The 18,037-nt window shown below is 40.7% G+C and overlaps 1 long non-coding RNA gene across 2 annotated transcripts in view; it reads right to left on the bottom strand.

Moving 5' to 3' along the window:
• The window catches only part of LOC138493241 (uncharacterized), a 497,429-nt gene that overhangs the window by 148,277 nt on the left and 331,115 nt on the right, over nt 1-18,037 (bottom strand). Inside the window, exon 3 of one of the 2 annotated variants that reach the window (XR_011276325.1) lies at nt 2,151-2,296. The exons of the other annotated variant lie outside the window; for it this stretch is intronic. This is a non-coding gene — a long non-coding RNA (uncharacterized lncRNA). The remainder of the gene's footprint in view (nt 1-2,150; nt 2,297-18,037) is intronic. 2 annotated transcript variants of the gene reach the window in all.

Here is an 18,037-nt window from a genome sequence, read left to right as displayed (position 1 = left end):
CTCTCTTTCTTCACACCTCATTTTCCCTCTTACCCTCCCACCCTTGCCCTTTCTCGTTCATATTTCCTCCTTCTCATCATTGATGGCACCCTCTCTCAATAGCTTCCTCCTGCACTCTATTCCACTTCTCATCCTCTTGCCTACCTGCATCCCTTCTTGCATCCTCACTTGAAATTTTGCACTGTCCTCCTTGTTTATGATTTGTAGATGATCATGTCTGCCTAGCAATATTTAGGCAGGCGGTCCAATTCACAAATGGTGGTGAAGTTGCAGAAGGCTATTGGGGAGTTTTCAAAGATAAAGGAGTAATTTCATATCTTCCATATACTAGATTTTCCTAATCAGCAGTAATGGCTGGTGGGGGTACCTCAAACAAAAATTAGTGTTGTTAAATGTAGTTAATTGTCCTAACCAATTGAATGATTGAATGGAAGCATCATGCGATATGGGTAAATGTGTACAATTGTAACACAATATTTATATCAAATGTTAATTATTATTTTAGGATTTATTAAAATTTACAAAGGACCTTCTATAAACAGAAGGTCCTTTGTAAATGTTATTTGTTTACTTCTTTGTAAGAAATATGCTTCTATCATGAGATATGCATCCCTTATAGAACCTTTCCAGGTGGCATGATTAGTGTCATTAGAACATCGCTTAAAGTACCCCTGGATTGGGCCCAAAGGGAAAAGTAGGGCAGGATATACCAGCTTCATTGGCTCTTAATGCATGGGCCATTAAAATCCTTGCAGTCTGAAGATGCAGGCCTGATTTACAAAGCGTTTTTCAATGGGATTGCATTTATTGATTCAGCAGTGCATGGAATTTTCAGATGTTGTCATTGTGACAATGGCAAGCAGTATCCACTGCTTCCTGAAAACGAGCATTGGCAATGCCAACAGTTTGGGCTTTGTTTTGGCATGGGAAAGGCACCTGCCAATGCCTAATACTTTCACACAAGCCAAAACTGTTGGCTCCGCCAACTTTCGTGCACAGCAGTTCCCGATGTGCAGTTTTCCTTGTTTGCAATACAGAGTGCAACTGTTGCATGTAAATGTTTTCATGAACGTCTTGCACGTTGCAGTCCAAACAAATGCCAGTGGTTCCCCCCCATGTAGACAGGGTCGGAGGAATTTAATATGGATTCCATAGAAACCAAAATCATGTACCCGAGCATCAAAATGAGATATTGTCGCAAATGCATTCTGTAGTATACTGGGACCGCAGGTGTCCCATGACATCTGGCCTGGAAGCTGGAAGGATGAGAGTTCCAGAATGTGGAGTGAGAGGGAGAACAGTTGAGATAAGGAATGAGGCTGGACGCATGGATACTGTGCTGCTGGTGGGTTTATGAATTTTTCTGAAGAATAAACATACCTTTTATCCTCACGTCTTCTTTTCACTCATACTTCAAATTGACAATGAGCGCCTACGAGCCTGAATCGCATGTGCAACTGCCTCCTTGGCTGACAGCCTGCCTTTCCAGTATCCGGTGTCAGCCAGCTGCCTGAGGGCCCGCTCACCCGGTAAGAGTGCAGCGTTCCCAGTGGTGTGTCGGATGGTTCCGCACACGTGATAGTGTAATTTTGGTGCTCCTCGCACCGTTTCCAGCGTGATTCAGAACATTGTTATTTTACAAATCTCCCCATCAGCCTGCATGTATGAGCGGTGCTGCCCAAGAAGCTGTTGAAAAAAGGACCTGCAACTCTCACGATGTTGGGTTCCACCTTGCTAGGCAGCGTATAAACAGAATTGCTTCCTCCAGGCGCGTGGCCACACACGTTGCCTGGCGACATATCCACACAGGAGCGGCAGCAGCATTCACGGGCCACATTGCTGTTTGTTGCCTGGCAACTCCCTACGCTAGCATTGTTCATACCTACTTCAGCAGTGCTCTACATGAGACGCGCTACCCACAATTAAGTAATGTGCTTTTAAAAGTGAAAATTGGTTGCAGAGTCACATTTAAAGCTGGATATCACAGCCTGTTATTTGGATAACCTGTCAAGGTAACCCAAATCAATGTAAATCCATTAACAAATTACATTGAAGCCCTCAAGTCCATCCTGGGCAAATGAAGGAATTGAAAGTAGCACACACTTATTGAAAACATGCAGTAACAAATAAGAACATTTCTTCTAGTGTACCTCCAGTCATTTGCATTCTGTAGATGTTGCCACTGCCATGCTGTAGCCAGTGCCTGCGAGGGAAGAACAATTGCTTCCTGTGATTGCCACACGGTGCCTCCAGGGTGTCAGGTTTTCACATTCTGTACCTCACATTAGCAAGGTTCCTAGGAGAATAGGATATTGCAAACACTATTTCAGGTGGTTAAAATATTAAATAAATTCTGTTTAGAAACTAGAACATTTTCTGTTTTAGTTAGTTAATTTTTTTTTGTTCCTTAACTAACTTTCATTAGAAAGATGAAATGTCCCCAAGCCAAGATGGAGGAACACTATCCCAATAGTGATTGGTTTAGTTTGCAGCGGGCAGTATTGTGATGTCACTTAGAATGTTCCTTACAAATCTAAACTGCCTTTCATTAAAGTATTCATCAGAGTAGGTCGTACATTTTTTAGCTCCAGTTAAAATAAAACTATAGTGTACTTTCACTAGGTGTAGAATCTTTTGTTTTAGTTCAATTTCTACCTTAGTAATCTCAGTCAAGAAAGAAGTTGATGAAATCTACTATAAGAATATTCCAGTTGAACCAATTGTTTGAACAGAGGAACCCAATTGAAGAACAAGGACTAAGCTAAGTGCAATTCCGTTGTTTAATGTAGAAAGCTATTAGATGTTGCTCAAAAGAAATTTTTACTTAAGACTTTACAAATTAATTCATGGTAATTTTTAAGTCAAGTAATTTTTATTCATATTTTGTCAAACAAGAGTAGTTGAAGATTCAAGAAAAAGAATTACATTTTCAATTTTAGATTTTTAAAACCAACTAATACTAACTAGGCGTGCGGATCGTTTTCGCTGCGTGTCTAATCTCTATTAACCTTATTTAACCTTTCTAACGTTTAGTAATTTTGTTTCGAGCATTCGTACGGAGCCGGAGCGTATAATTGAATCCTATGCACGCGGTTAGAGAAAAGGACCCTACGACGTCGCACGTGCGTCGCGGCCATTTTGAGATGAATCATTTTTTCTCTGTCGCGCTTCGTAGCGGACTCCAAGAAATAAAGACTTTCGTTTGGACAAATCGCGTCGATTCAAGGCTAGTCAGTTATTTTTATGAATAAGAGTTTTGAACTAAAGCCTTTTTTCGAAGGAGAATCTTTAAAGAAAATACACTTTGTAATATTTTCGAAAATTTAGTACTGGCCAGCGGAATATTAGAATTTCTTCAGGAAGTTATCCAAGGTATTTATATTTAATAAATATACTTATTTAGAAAATACACTAAAGGAAATATTCAAAAGCTGAGCAACAACTACATAAATGGGTATCACTATTTATTTGTTTTAGAGAGTGATAAGCTGTAGTGTGAGAGAAAAGAAAGAGAAAAAACTTCATATACAGCATCAAAAGCAGCAACATTTCTTACTGAAGCAGCCTAAGGGCAATTCAAGTTTAGGCAACAGGTAATTAGAGATATATTATAGTAATATAGAATAGTCAAAACATAAGTTTAAATATATTTTTCTTAAGGCTGTGTTTTCTTTTAGGAACACCACTGATCCAAAAAACCCTTCCAGTGAAGACAGTCTGAAGTACCTGCAGTGGGAGTTCTTGTCTTTGTTTTGTTATCCATTCCCCTTTCCCCTTGGGTTTGCCTGGCCAATAGTTGTATAGTATCAGGATTGTTGAGCAGGCAAGCTTTGGGGGCTAGGTGGGCCAGCTTCACTCCTGCAGGATCCAACTACTTCAGTATCTGACAGAATGAAAGGCCCACGTTTTTGATCCTGCCTGAGTGAAGATGGACCCTGGAGTCAGGGTTGAGTTTGATAGCTTTAGAAAAGATTTTATTAGAATTGAAGTCAGAACTAAGGGAGACAAGAAAAGATACATTGTCTCTGGGAGTTAAGGTGGAGGAGTTGAGTAGTATTGTGAGAAAAGAAGATTCAGCCAAAGCATCAGGTTTGAGTTTTGATTTTGAAAGGGAACCACCCATTTTGTATCAAGAAAAAGGAGAAATTAAGGAAGCCAGAGTAGTTACTGAAAAGGGAAGAGAGGCACATATATTTTCCGGAGGAACAGTAGTATCTACCCCTTTGGCACCATCAGAAAGATTTGGAGGGGATTTTAGGAAATTCAAATCATTTATTATGCAATGTGAATTACACTATATGTGCAGACCAGAAGCATTCTCTACAGAAACTTCCAGAGTAGCATTGTTAATCTCTTATCTCACGGGAGAAGCAGCTGCTTGGTCTGTGCCTTATGTACAGAGAAGGGCTGAAGAGTTACATAATTGGTTGGATTTTAAGAAGGTCTTTGGAAAGGTGTTTGATAGAAGAACACATTCCCAGTGTGTAGATGGAGAATTTTTAGAGTTACGTCAAGGAAATCGTGAATTAATTTCTTACATCACACAGTTGAGGGGATTAGTGTTAGAAAGTGGTTGGCCAGAAGAAAAAAGAGCTTCCATATTTTAAAGAGGTCTGCGTGATGAGTTGAAAGATGCTCTATCAAATATAGTAGAGGGACCCACTTCAAGTGAAGATCTGATAAATTTGGTGATGCAATTAGACATATGATTGGGTGAGAGGAGATTGGAAAAGCGAAGACATTTTTCTGAGAATAAGGTTTGGTTCAGGAGTGAACGTCCCAGAACAGTACTGGTTATTAAGGGGGGTAAGGGTTCAATGCGGACTGATGCAGTTAACTCAGTTAGACCTCCATTTACTAAGGAAGAAAAAGACAGAAGAAGAAAAGAAAATTTGTGTTTGTATTGTGGTGATAACTCACTTTGTAGGGAAATGTCCACGTGCCCCAAAGCGAGTTCCCCCATTTCCAGGAAAAGGTCAACAGGTGGTGAATACAGTTCAGACAGCAGTTCCCTACATCACTTTAAATGTATCCTTTACATGGGAAGGTAAGCCAAGATGTGGTGGACCGTGTGTGATTGATTTTGGGGCAACTGGAAACATTTTTGATATTGGTCTGGCTGGGAGATTGGGAATTCCACTAGTCAAAAAGGGAATACCTGAACAAGTACGAGCTGTAGATGGATCGACACTTACCTCTGGGTTGATAACTCAAATGACTGCTAAATTAGAGATGAAAATTGGGGAAGAACATTGTGAGGAAATTGAATTTGAACTAATTGATGCACCACAGTTACAGATTATATTAGGCATGCTGTGGCTTTCCTTACATAATCCTCTGATTGATTGGGGCAAAAGAACCGTAGAGTTCAAGTCGATTTTTTGTAGGGAACAATGTTTGATGAAATTAACTGAAGAAGGTCAGGGAGAAATTCCTAAATATATTGGGGCTTGTTTAGCTGCAGGATTGGTGAAAGAACATATAGTGGGGGCAGTAGATGGTGTTTTACCTGAGTGTTACAAGGAATTTCAAGATGTTTTTGACAAAAAAGAAGCTAATGAATTACCACCTCCTAGAGAATTTGATTGCAAAATAGATCTTGAAGTTGGAGCACCAGTTCATTGTGGAAGAATGTATGCCCTTACTGAGAAAGAAAATTAATTTTTAAAAGAATATTTAGAGGAAAATCTTGCTAAAGGCTTCATTAGACATTCGCAATCACCAGCAGCCTCACCGTTATTCTTTGTTCCAAAGAAAGACAAGAACCTGAGAACTTGCATTGACTACAGAGCTCTGAATAAAATAACTATAAAAAATCGCTATCCATTACCTCTAATGTCAGTGATGTTGGATAGGATTCAAGGAGCTAAAATTTTCACAAAATTGGATCTACAAGGAGCATATCACTTGGTTCGTGTTCGTGAAGGAGACGAGTGGAAAACTGCATTTAGAACACGTTATGGACTTTTTGATTATCAGGTGATGCCATTTGGTCTGTGTAACGCACCAGCAGCTTTTCAGTTTTTCATAAATCAAGTCCTTCGAGAATACTTGGATATATTTGTGGTGGTTTACATTGACGACATTTTAATTTTCTCAAAAGAAGAAGAAGAACATTTGGAACATGTTAAGGTGGTTTTAATGAAATTACGTGAGAATCATCTCTTTGCAAAACTGTAAAAGAGTCAGTTTCACACTAATTGTGTGGAATTTTTAGGCTTTGTGTTATCTCCGGACGGTCTAGAGATGGATTCTAGTAAAGTAAAAGCAGTAAAAGATTGGCCCCACCCAAGGTCAGTAAAAGATATTCAAAGTTTTATTGGATTTGCAAATTTTTATCGTCGATTTATTCAAAAATGTTCACAGGTGGTTTCTCCTATTACTAACTTGTTGAAGAAAGGAACGAAATTTGTATGGAGCGAGGAAGCTGAAAATGCCTTTAAATTTCTTAAAGAAAAATTTATTTCAGGACCAATTTTGTTACATCCGGACGTGGATCAACCTTTCTTTGTCGAAGCAGATGCTTCAGACTCTGCCATGGGAGCAGTTTTATCGCAACGCCATCCAGAAACTGGACAAATTCATCCAGTAGCATTCTTTTCAGAGAAATTTACATCGGCTGAGAAGAATTATACTACTACAGACAGAGAACTTTTGGCCATTAAGTCTGCATTCGAAGAATGGCGACATTATCTGTTGGGTGCACGTCATCGAGTTACAGTTTTAACAGATCACAGAAATTTGACTTTTCTTCGTGCTGCCAAGACTTTAACACCAAGACAACTTCGCTGGTCACTGTTTTTTGCGGAATTTGATTTTGTAATCACGTTTAAGCCTGGACGCTTGAATGGAAAGGCTGATGCACTGTCTCGATGTTTTCCAGGAAGTCTAAAGACTGATGATAGTGTTCCAGTATCACTCTTGTCTGAAAAGAATTTTGTGGTGGGTGAAGTGCATAAAGAAATAGACTTTCAAGAACAAATTCATCGTTTGTTACTTAAAGAAGAATTGGAAAAATGGGAAGCTTCAGATCCCGTGCGAAGTATTAAAGAAGGTTTGCCCTATGTAGATGCGAAATTGTATCTTCCTTCTGACGAATTACAGGAAGAGGCGCTGAAGAATTGCCATGATTCACCTTTGGCTGGTCATCCAGGAGTTAAGAAAACTTTGGAACTTCTTTGAAGGGAATTCTGGTGGGAGAAGATGCGTGAAGAAACCGAAAACTATGTTAGAACATGTGAAATTTGTATCAGAGCAAAATCCGACCATCAAAAGACTGCTGGTTTACTAGTACCTCTGCCAATTCCACCTCGTCCATGGCATACAGTATCAATGGATTATATTGTTGAATTACCATCTGACAAAGGGTTTTCTACAATTATGGTTGTAGTAGATGTTTTTTCCAAGGCACGACATTTCAATCCCATTAAGGGAGCTGCTACAGCTACGTCTTTAGCACAAGCCTTTTTACAGAATGTAGTGAAACTTCATGGTTTACCATATCAAGTGATTTCAGATCGAGGCACACAGTTTGTTTCAAAATTTTGGAAGGCGTTCTGTAAAGAATTGGGAATTGAGATTAATCTGACAACTAGTTATCATCCAGAGGGTAATGGCCAAACAGAAAGGGTGAATCTAGAGTTAGAAAAATACCTTTGTTGTTATTTGGGTTCTGATCACAGTTGGGTGGAGTTGTTGTGGTTGGCGGAATTTTGTTATAACAATACTGTAAAGGAATCAACTTCAATGTCACCATTTTTTGTTAATCAGGGATTTCATCCACGTTTTCTTAGAGGAGTAGTTTTAGAAGAAGTGGAGGTTCCTGATGTGGAAGACAGATTGAGAACTGTGGGACAAAATTTGGAGAAAGCAGTTCGAGCCTTGAAAGTAAGCAAATTGAGTTACAAGAAATTTGCGGATAAGAAACGTAGAGAGGCTCCTAAATATCAAGAAGGAGATAAGGTATGGTTGTCCACAAAAAACTTAGCCTTGAAAGGAAAGAACAAATTTAGTCCCCGTTTTATTGGACCATTTGAAGTTGAAAAGGTACTTTCCCCAGTTACTTTGAAGTTGAAGTTGCCATCTAGTATGAAAATACACCCTACATTTCATGTTAAATTGTTGAAACCATGTGGAAATGACACTAGATTAGTGGGTGTACCTAGTCCAGTATTTTGTGGTGATGATTCTGAATATGAAGTTCAAGCTATTTTGGATTCTAGAATTGTTCGAGGTCATTTGCAGTATTTAGTGGATTGGAAAGGGTACGGTCCAGAAGAGAGATCTTGGGTTAAAAGTGAAGATGTTCATGCCTCTAGGTTAATTAAAAAGTTTCATCGTTTACAACCCTTTAAACCAGGCCCTGGGACAGGGCTTTACAGGGGGGTACTGTCAGGTTTTCACATTCTGTACCTCACATTAGCAAGGTTCCTAGGAGAATAGGATATTGCAAACACTATTTCAGGTGGTTAAAATATTAAATAAATTCTGTTTAGAAACTAGAACATTTTCTGTTTTAGTTAGTTCATTTTTTTTTCCTTAACTAACTTTCATTACAAAGATTAAATGTCCCCAAGCCAAGATGGAGGAACACTATCCCAATAGTGATTGGTTTAGTTTGCAGCAGGCAGTATTGTGATGTCACTTATAATGTTCCTTACACATCTAAACTGCCTTTCATTAAAGTATTCATCAGAGTAGGTCGTACATTTTTTAGCTCCAGTTAAAATAAAACTATAATGTACTTTCACTAGGTGTAGAATCTTTTGTTTTAGTTCAATTTCTACCTTAGTAATCTCAGTCAAGAAAGAAGTTGCTGAAATCTACTATAAGAATATTCCAGTTGAACCAGTTGTTTGAACAGAGGAACCCAATTGAAGAACAAGGACTAAGCTAAGTGCAATTCCGTTGTTTAATGTAGAAAGCTATTAGATGTTGCTCAAAAGAATTTTTTACTTAAGACTTTACAAGTTAATTCATGGTAATTTTTAAGTCAAGTAATTTTTATTTATATTTTGTCAAACAAGAGTAGTTGAAGATTCAAGAAAAAGAATTACATTTTCAATTTTCGATTTTTAAAACCAACTAATACTAACTAGGCGTGCGGATCGTTTTCGCTGCGTGTCTAATCTCTATTAACCTTATTTAACCTTTCTAACGTTTAGTAATTTTGTTTCGAGCATTCGTACGGAGCCGGAGCGTATAATTGAATCCTATGCGCGCGGTTAGAGAAAAGGACCATTTTGAGATTAATCATTTTTCGTAACGGACTCCAAGAAATAAAGACTTTCGTTTGGACAAATCGCTTCGGATTCAAGGCTAGTCAGTTATTTTTTATGAACAAGAGTTTTGAACTAAAGCCTTTTTTCGAAGGAGAATTTTTAAAGAAAATACACTTCGGAATATTTTTTCGAAAATCCAGTACTGGCCAGCGGAATATTAGAATTTCTTCAGGATGTTATCCAAGGTATTTATATTTAATAAATATACAAAAGCAGCAACATTTATTACTGAAGCAGCCTAAGGGCAATTCAAGTTTAGGCAACAGGTAATTAGAGACATATTATAGTAATATAGAATAGTCAAAACATAAGTTTAAATATATTTTACTTAAGGCTGTGTTTTCTTTTAGGAACACCACTGATCCAAAAAACCCTTCCAGCAAAGACAGTCTGAAGTACCTGCAGTGGGGGTTCTTGTCTTTGTTTTGTTATCCATTCCCCTTTCCCCGTGGGTTTGCCTGACCAATAGTTTTATAGTATCAGGATTGTTGAGCAGGCAGGCTTTGGGGGCTAGGTGGGCCAGCTTCACTCCTGCAGGATCCAACTACTTCAGTATCTGACACAGGGATGCCGAATATCCCTCCGCCTATCAGATTTCTGCCTAGACCAGGGGACCCCCCAGTTCCATGGAAATACTGAAGAAATCTTTTGAGCGCTATGTCTCGGCTGTTTGTGGGTCAAGTTATGGAATAGAACGAAAGAAGTCTTCGTTGAGTCTTTGTTGATGCATTGCCTGTGCATGCCAGGGCAAGCACAATTCCATGATTTACCTGATTTGCCAGAAGGTGAGGCACGCAACCTTCATGAGTGTGAGAGGTGCATCACGAAGTTAGACAAGCACTATGAATGCAAAGCAAGCATTATTTCGGAAAGATGCACATTTGTAAAGAGAACTCAGATTGAGGGTCAAACAGTGGATACATTTATTACAGTACTCAGATATCTGGTCACGATGTGCAATTTCATCCCGATGACAGATTATGGACTGAGGGACCAGTTTATGCTGGAGTGTAGAGATGGGAAGATTAGGGAGAAACTCTGGTCCAAAGGAGATTCACCACTGGATGAAGTTTTGTACATTTCAAAAGAGGTAGAGCACACCAATAAATGTGTAAGAACTGTTGAAAAGAAAGTTCAACACGTGAAACTGCCGTAAGGGAAGAGCAGCGGCAATGCATCTGATTTGACTGCAGCTGTTTCTGGTGGAAGAATTTCAACCAAAGCAAGAGTAGTTAAAACAAGAAAACCTAACTCAAATCTCAAGTTCAATGTCTGGACGCCTATCAATTCGCAAAAAACAAGTGCTTCTGATGTGTTGTGGTAGGGCACTTTGCCAACAGTCCGACATGCCTGGCGCTTGAGGCCAGATGCCAGAAGTGCAAAAAGAAAGGACATTTTATCAAATGCGGCCGATTTAGCAATCTCCATAAGTTGGATGACTGGTATGAAGATTCGGAAGAGGCCGTCTTTGGTGGATGGTCCGAGAGACTGGGTGGTCATAGACGGTTGTAAAGATAAAATGAGGATCGACTCTGGAGCAAAATATACCCTGCTTCCCAGATAAGTTTTGATAAGATATTTCCTGGCAAACTATTATTGGAAGTTGACATCAAGCCACAAGCCTATGGCAGAGCTAAAATCAACATAGTTGGGTAGTTGAAAGCTATGATGGAGTTCAAGGGGAGAACAGCTCCAGGGAAGGTCTATATTACTGAAAGGGGATCTGTGACACTGCTAAGCTGGTTGCAGCAGAGGAGATTGAAAATCAAATTAAATCCCAACAATGCAGAATGTGTACTACAAATGTGTACTTGTGAAGTTGCAAGACCGAATGCTCAGTGAAAACTTGAAAACTGGGATGTCTAAAAGGATTTGTCCATTAAATTCGTCTGGTGTAGGATGCTAAACCTGCTGTTCAAAAAGTGAGGACCATCCCTCTGGCCTTAAGACAAGAAGTGAAGAAAGAATTGCAAAAATCCAGATGGGTATCACCTTTGGTGATTGTGGCCAAGCCCATTGGGAAGTTAAGACTGGGTGTGGATCTTTGCACCTTAATAAATGTGTGATATCGGATTGCCATCCTCTTCCCAACATCTTAGAAACTCTATCAACCATGAATGGTGCCAGTGTATTTTCTTCATTAGATTTAACTGCAGCAAATCATCAAGTTAAATCCATCAAGAGTCGAAACAATTTACAGCCTTTATCACACTAGAAGGTCTGTTTCAGTTTGTGAGGATCCCTTTTGACCTTGTATCAGCCGCCACTGTATTTCAGAGGATTATGCATGACATCTTTAAAGGTGAAGATGGTGTAATTTGTTTCCAAGATGAAATCGTGCCATTTTGTGTGGACCAACAAATACGTGATCAGAGACTATGCAAAGTGATGAACATGCTCATGGATCGTGATCTAACATTGAGTAAAGAGAAGTGTAAGCTGAATCAAAGGAAAATAGAATATCAGGGCCACAGTCATGGTTAATGTCAGGATTCTAGGTTTAGGCACACGGAGAGGGAGAATCAGGGCATGAACTACACTTCCCAGCAGGCAGTGGGTCATCATATAGTTCGAGGAAGCGTTCGCACGTCTAAGCAGGTGCACCTTCAAGAGCCTTCTTAACTGCCTACCGCCTGGCACCTGATGCAGATAATTAATGTATGGACGGTACGAGTGGCGGCGGCGTTTGCAGTGTTAGGAGGGAGCCGGAGGACTGCTGATGGGAATATTGCAGCAGAGCTCATTCTACTAAAACCATGTGTATGAGGGATTTTCCTGAGCCGCCGACGGTGAGCGTGGGCAGCTGCTTTAGCAGGGTGATGTTGCCGGGCACCTCGTTGCATTCATCTGGCGTGCGTCGCAGCTCCTGATTCCCCGGACCGCGGCGGTGAGACCGTCAGACTGGTTGATCTACTGCATCATTTTCACGTCCAGAGTGACCCCTGAGGCCTCCGGACACTGAGATAAGTGCATTATTTTATGTTTTACAATGTTTGATATTAAGTGCATGGGAGACATGGAAACACACAGACTCTATTGCCTTCATTTTTCCCTTCCTGTATGGGAGTGTTCTGAGTTACTGAACTGGGCCATATTTTCATTATGAACAGAAGGTGCACAATCAGTCAAGGAGAGTTGGCTTAAACCCACTTTATGTTTTGTTATGTGTTGCTTACGCTTGCCCAGGAGGCCATGTTTGTTTGTTTGTTTTCTCATCTAAGGGAATATCCCCTTTGTTTTGTGCCATCACGCTTGCAATTCATTTTACAGTCCAATGCTAATGTTTTGTATATGTTATATGCCAGAAATTAACCTACATGTGGCATGTGTTCTTTATGTGAACTAATACAGCATACTAGGGCATTTAGGTTTACAGGAGGTCAGGAATAAGGTGTAGCCTTGTGTATAGGAGAGCAGGTCAGCTGCTATGTTGCTCATGTGGTAATGTTGTGTAGGTAGATATATGTATGTTTTCTTCCCTTCCTTTCCTTTGTCTTTCCATCCCCTTTCCCTAACTCCGTCTTCCCCCCATTGGCTGCCACGTGGTTACCTGTGTAAATACAATTCAGGTGCCTGTGCCAACCACGGTGGGAGGTTCTATCATTTCGGCTTCTGTGGTTCGGGAGAGGGGATTGATATCTCAACCTCTCAGTAGTCTTGGCAGTTAAAGGTGTAAATGTGACAGAGAAACTGGTCTATCAACACTTTTTGGTGCTTTTCTGGTCTTATGTCCTATTGGGTATACACAACAGTATAGAGAAACTGGTCAACAACATTTAGAATGCATTGGAACCAAAGAATAAGGATGCCGTACGCACCTTTCTTGGCATGACAGAATACTATTTGAGGTTCATTCCCAATTTGACAGATATGACAGTGAACATGAGCATGTTGCTTAATAATCACACTCAGTTTGAATGGAACTCGAAATGTTCCCAAGAATTCACTTTTGTCAAGGCCGAATTGGAATCTACCCCATCGCTTAAGGATTTTCAATTGAGTAGGACAGCTATAATATCCACAGAGCCCAGCAACACAGTCCTAGGGGCTATATTTACACAGATGGAAGGGGACAAACAATGTGTTATCACCTTTGCATCACGTCTTAGGGAAGCTGAGGTGAATTACTCCACGATTGCGAAGGAACTGCTGGCTGTCAAGTGGGCGATAGAAAAGTTTGAAACATTTCTGAGGGGAAGCAGTTTCATCGTGCATACAGATCACAAGGCTCTGAGAGAAGCTTTACAAAAGAAGCGACTGGAAGGAGTATCTTTGAGAAAAAGTAGATGGGTTGTGGCCCTACAAGGATATCAAATCAATGTGGAATATGTGCCCACAAAGAGGAATACTCCGGCTGATTGTTTGCCCTGCATGAGTGTGGATGGGGAGAGTGAAGAGGGTGTTGAGGAGGAGGATTGTGTGCTATTTGTTGAACAAAAGATAATAACGAGTGAAATATCGGAAAAGAGCATTGATGAAGATGACATTCTCAAGACAGTGTAGAGGAGCAGCTGTATACCTCTGCAGGAGTACCCACCCCTTCCACCTCCCCTGTATTTGAGACATGAGACTGTGCCTTGCCCGACACCAGCTATTGTACCAATAGCGCAGCGAGTATTTGGAAGGAGATACCCGTTGAGACAACCTTATCAAATGTACCCCCATAGTGATGACAACCTGCAGTAGGAACTCCCTGAAGGAATATGAGAAAGAGCTAAGTGTGTCATGGTTATGGTTTATAATTTCTTACCCAGATTGGCTAACCATAGGTATTTTATGTTATTTATGTTGTCCGCGCCTTCATGCCTGCGGGCCCATAGAGCGCATTACAAATGTAATGTAATGTAATTAAAATGAACTGATGATATCATAAGAAAGTGTGCACAACGTCCCAAGATACTGACTGAAGACAATGTATGGATCCTAAAAGGACAAATGACGAAGTGAAGGATCAAGTGAATTATCAACGTGGAAAAGACAAAGATTATACGTTAACAAAGTGCTGTAGAAAACAGAAGTTCAATAAATTTACAGGCGCTGAAACCGAAGGTAGATCAAGTCATCATAGAGGCTAGCTATGAGTAGTAAATAGAATGCAAGCAAAGCCATCATTGTACAGAGACTGGACATTGGTATAATTAAATAAGCCAGAAACCGTGAAGGGAGAGTGGAAAGCTGTGTCACAGCCGAATAGCAGGCTCATGGAGCTGCATGGCAAGGCTGTCTGGCCTGAAGTCAAGATCGTAGAAATCGAGGTCAGCTATCTGCTCTGAAGAAGAATGAGTGGGCGGAGGATGAATCTTCTCACGTTAAGGTGCAAGAAAGAACACAAAGGATGCCAAGTTTTAATTCATTTAGAGCATTTAAAAGCTGCAAAACGGACCAGATTGTGGTCTCCTGTCACGTGAGCCAAGGATGGAAATAGAGCCTGAACTTAGAGTTCCAGACATGATAGCGAGGGCCATCACTCACGTGCATTCCCAAAGACGAGAATACTCTACAAGGCCAAGTACAAAACAATTTCATGGCAGAAGGCATGGGTGATGAGAGATGCTGGGCTAATTTGGTGGTGAGGTAGCTTCATGTCCAATCTCCCTGCATTTGGGTCTGGGCTTCCGTGCTTCTAAATTACCGAATGTTCCAGACTTGGCACAAGCGTGCCAACCAAATGTATTAGTCCGTATAATGAAGGACCTTCTAGCTTGAAAGACCAATGAGAAACTGTGTATCTAATGTTTCTGAAATTCCATGTTTTCAGAGGTAGGCATAAGTTGTCCACCTGATAAAGGACAGCCAATAACAATCCTAGCTCCTATATAAGTGTATATCTAGATGTTTCCCTTAACTATTCCAGACTCTTGATAGGTTTTTCACTATTGCCACATAGTATGACATCACTCTCATGCATTATTGAGTATAAGAATTGTATTTCTTGTGGAGATCATTGAGGGACTGAGCATACATCCTTTGATATTCATTGTAACCTCCCTGATCTAGATCATTGTTAATAAAACAGTGACTTTCCATCTTGTTGAGTTTTTCCGGTTATTTGGACTCAGAATTATTCTGGTGTAATCCCATCCATTACATATGCACGTTCCAAAGGGCCATAAACTCAATAGTCAAAGACATGTTGGAGAGATGTCAAGTGTTAAGGAAGGATATTATGAGTGGTATCAGGTTGGAGGGGCTATGTATGGTAAGGGGATGAGTTGCATGTGGAGAGAGGTTATGTGTTGAGAGGTGACAGACTAGTCCATCCCTTTTGTGTGCTGAAAAGAATTGCTGAAATAGCCCATGAGGGCCACCATGGTATCACAAAAACAAAACAGGTGGTGAGAGCAGTGTTTTGGTGGCCCGATTGTGATCTGGAGATGGAGAGAATTGAGAGGCACTGTGTTCCCTGTTGTTTGAGCGTGAGAAGTCTAGTGCCAAGGGAGAGCCCTATGACACTTGTGCGTGTGCCTAAAATGCCCTGGGAAAGAGTGGGCTTGGATACTCCTGGGCCTATTTGTGGCAGAGGTATTAAATACTGTATTGTTTTAGTGGACATTTGATCTAAATGGTAGGAAGTGAAAATAACACAGTCCATCATGACAAAAGATCATCAGTTTTATGGAGGAGGGATTCAGGAGGCAAGGATACAAAATGGAGTTGTTAACTGATAACAGTGTCCAATTAAAATCAAAAGAAATGAGCAATTATCTGACAGAAAATGACATACAGCATAAATTAACTGCCATCTATAATCCCGACAAATGGTGTAGCAGAACGTTTTAATTAAGTAATCAAGGAATGCATCAGGTGGGCCTGGGTGAATAGTGAAGATTGAGAAGTGGCGGTGATGAGCAGGATGGTGGAACATATATTTCATCTTCACACAACAAAAGGGGTATCCTCTTTTGAGCTATGTAGAGGAAGGAAACCCAATTATAAGTTGTGTTCTCCGTAGATGAGAAGGGAGAGATGGATGTGGGAGTGTGTGCAGCAGATGAAGGAACGAATGAGAGAGAGCAAGTGGCGAACAAACGGAGCTATGATGAGAGAAAATCAATCAAAGAAAATAAAGCGCAAGAAGGTGATTGTGTCAGAATCAAACTACTGGGTCCTTTAAGGCATGGACCCATGCGGTGGTCTCAACCATGTAAGGTACTGACAGTATTTCATAACTCAGTGAAGACTGAAGATGGGAGAATTTTGAACATCAATAGAGTGGCAAAAGTAGATTTGAGAGTGGTCAATTCGGAGGGAGTGAGAAGTTAAGATGTGAGAGAGCGAAGGTGTCAGGTAGTGAGAGGTCAATATGTGAGGGAGGAGAGAGATCATGGTGTGCCTTCCACAAGTGTTCAAGGTGGTAGACCACCCAGGTCAACAAATAGACCTGAGAGGCTCAAAGATTTTTTGTTGGGTTAATAGGAGGGAGGTGTGTAGTATACTGGCACTGCAGGTGTCCCATGACGTCTGGCCTGGAAGGTGGAATGATGAGAGTTCCAGAATGTTGAGTGAGAGCGAGGGAGAACAATTGAGATAAGGAGTGTGGCTGTACAGACAGATGCTGAACTGCTGGTGGGTTTATGAAGTTTTACTGAAGAATAAACGTACCTTTTATCCTCACAAGTGCCTCGCTCTCATACTTCACAATCCTTTTTGGCAAGCCGCGGCAGAGCGGGCCAGAGGAAATGTACATTTCCTTTTGTGCCCCTACTCTATCTGCCCAAAATTACAAAATCCCTCATAGAGGTTAAAATAGGCAGTACACCTTGTGCAAAGCTTATACCGATGGGTTTAACACCTATTTTACCACCATGGAAGATGGGATGATGACCCTGTTGTTCCTTACATTTTAAAGAGACCACCTAATTATGAGCTGGGATCACATATGAAATTTACTGGGTAGGATACATAAAATGTACTGCATAGGGTAAATAACCCTACCTCATGAGGAGCGGAACTCAGAAGCAGATGATATTTTAAAAACGTGTTAAAATAACATGTTTTACCATGAACTCCACACTCATAAAGAGGCCCTGTGGCTTAAAATATTATTCAGTGTTTATTTGGGCATCATATGGTCCAGTGTAGCCACTTGACAGTGTTGAAAAGGGGAGGAACCTCTCTGAACATGGATTTCCATGAGGACCAGTAGTACTGAGCTTCTGGGACTGCGGTTCCGATGTATGAAGGTGTTTCTGTGTAGGGATGGCTGAAGTCTTGTGAACTGCTGGGTTTTACTTTGGCAGATGAATGCGATCAGCAGTGGAATGGAAATTAGGGTAATAAAAAGGTTGGGGCAGAACTGAAACGTGAAGGCGGCGTAGGCGAGGTGAGTCGAAATGATGGGCAGAGGAAGATAGACTAGCAGGGAAGTAGGTAGAGCGCCAAGAGGAAGCTAGCAGGGAAGTAGGTAGAGCGCCAAGAGGAAGGAAGCACGGTAGTAAATGTAATCCTGGCTAGTCTGGACTGCACTTCCCTTTTAGATGCCATTGGATTCACAGAAACATCATGTGGTATTTTGCACATAGGTCCTCTTGATGATATCCTTGGAGGGAATCCAAGCTTTCGGAAGAAGACACCTGAGTACAGTGCAGTAAAACAAGCAATTCAACCCCGGTGCAACATTTACAACAGCGTTTCCCAGGCTTTTTGCTTCATGAAAAAAAAAACACAAATACACGCTTCTCAAGGCTTTCAATGTACACATATCTGAGGAAACAGATCAACACAAAGCATACAAACTTACCGTATAGGTTTCTTAG

This window comes from Ambystoma mexicanum, chromosome 10 (assembly GCF_040938575.1).
Source record: "Ambystoma mexicanum isolate Mex_15411 chromosome 10, UKY_AmexF1_1, whole genome shotgun sequence".
Taxonomy (NCBI): domain Eukaryota; kingdom Metazoa; phylum Chordata; class Amphibia; order Caudata; family Ambystomatidae; genus Ambystoma; species Ambystoma mexicanum.
Note: the sequence above shows the minus strand (reverse complement) of the source record. Positions and strands in the feature narration are given on the sequence as shown.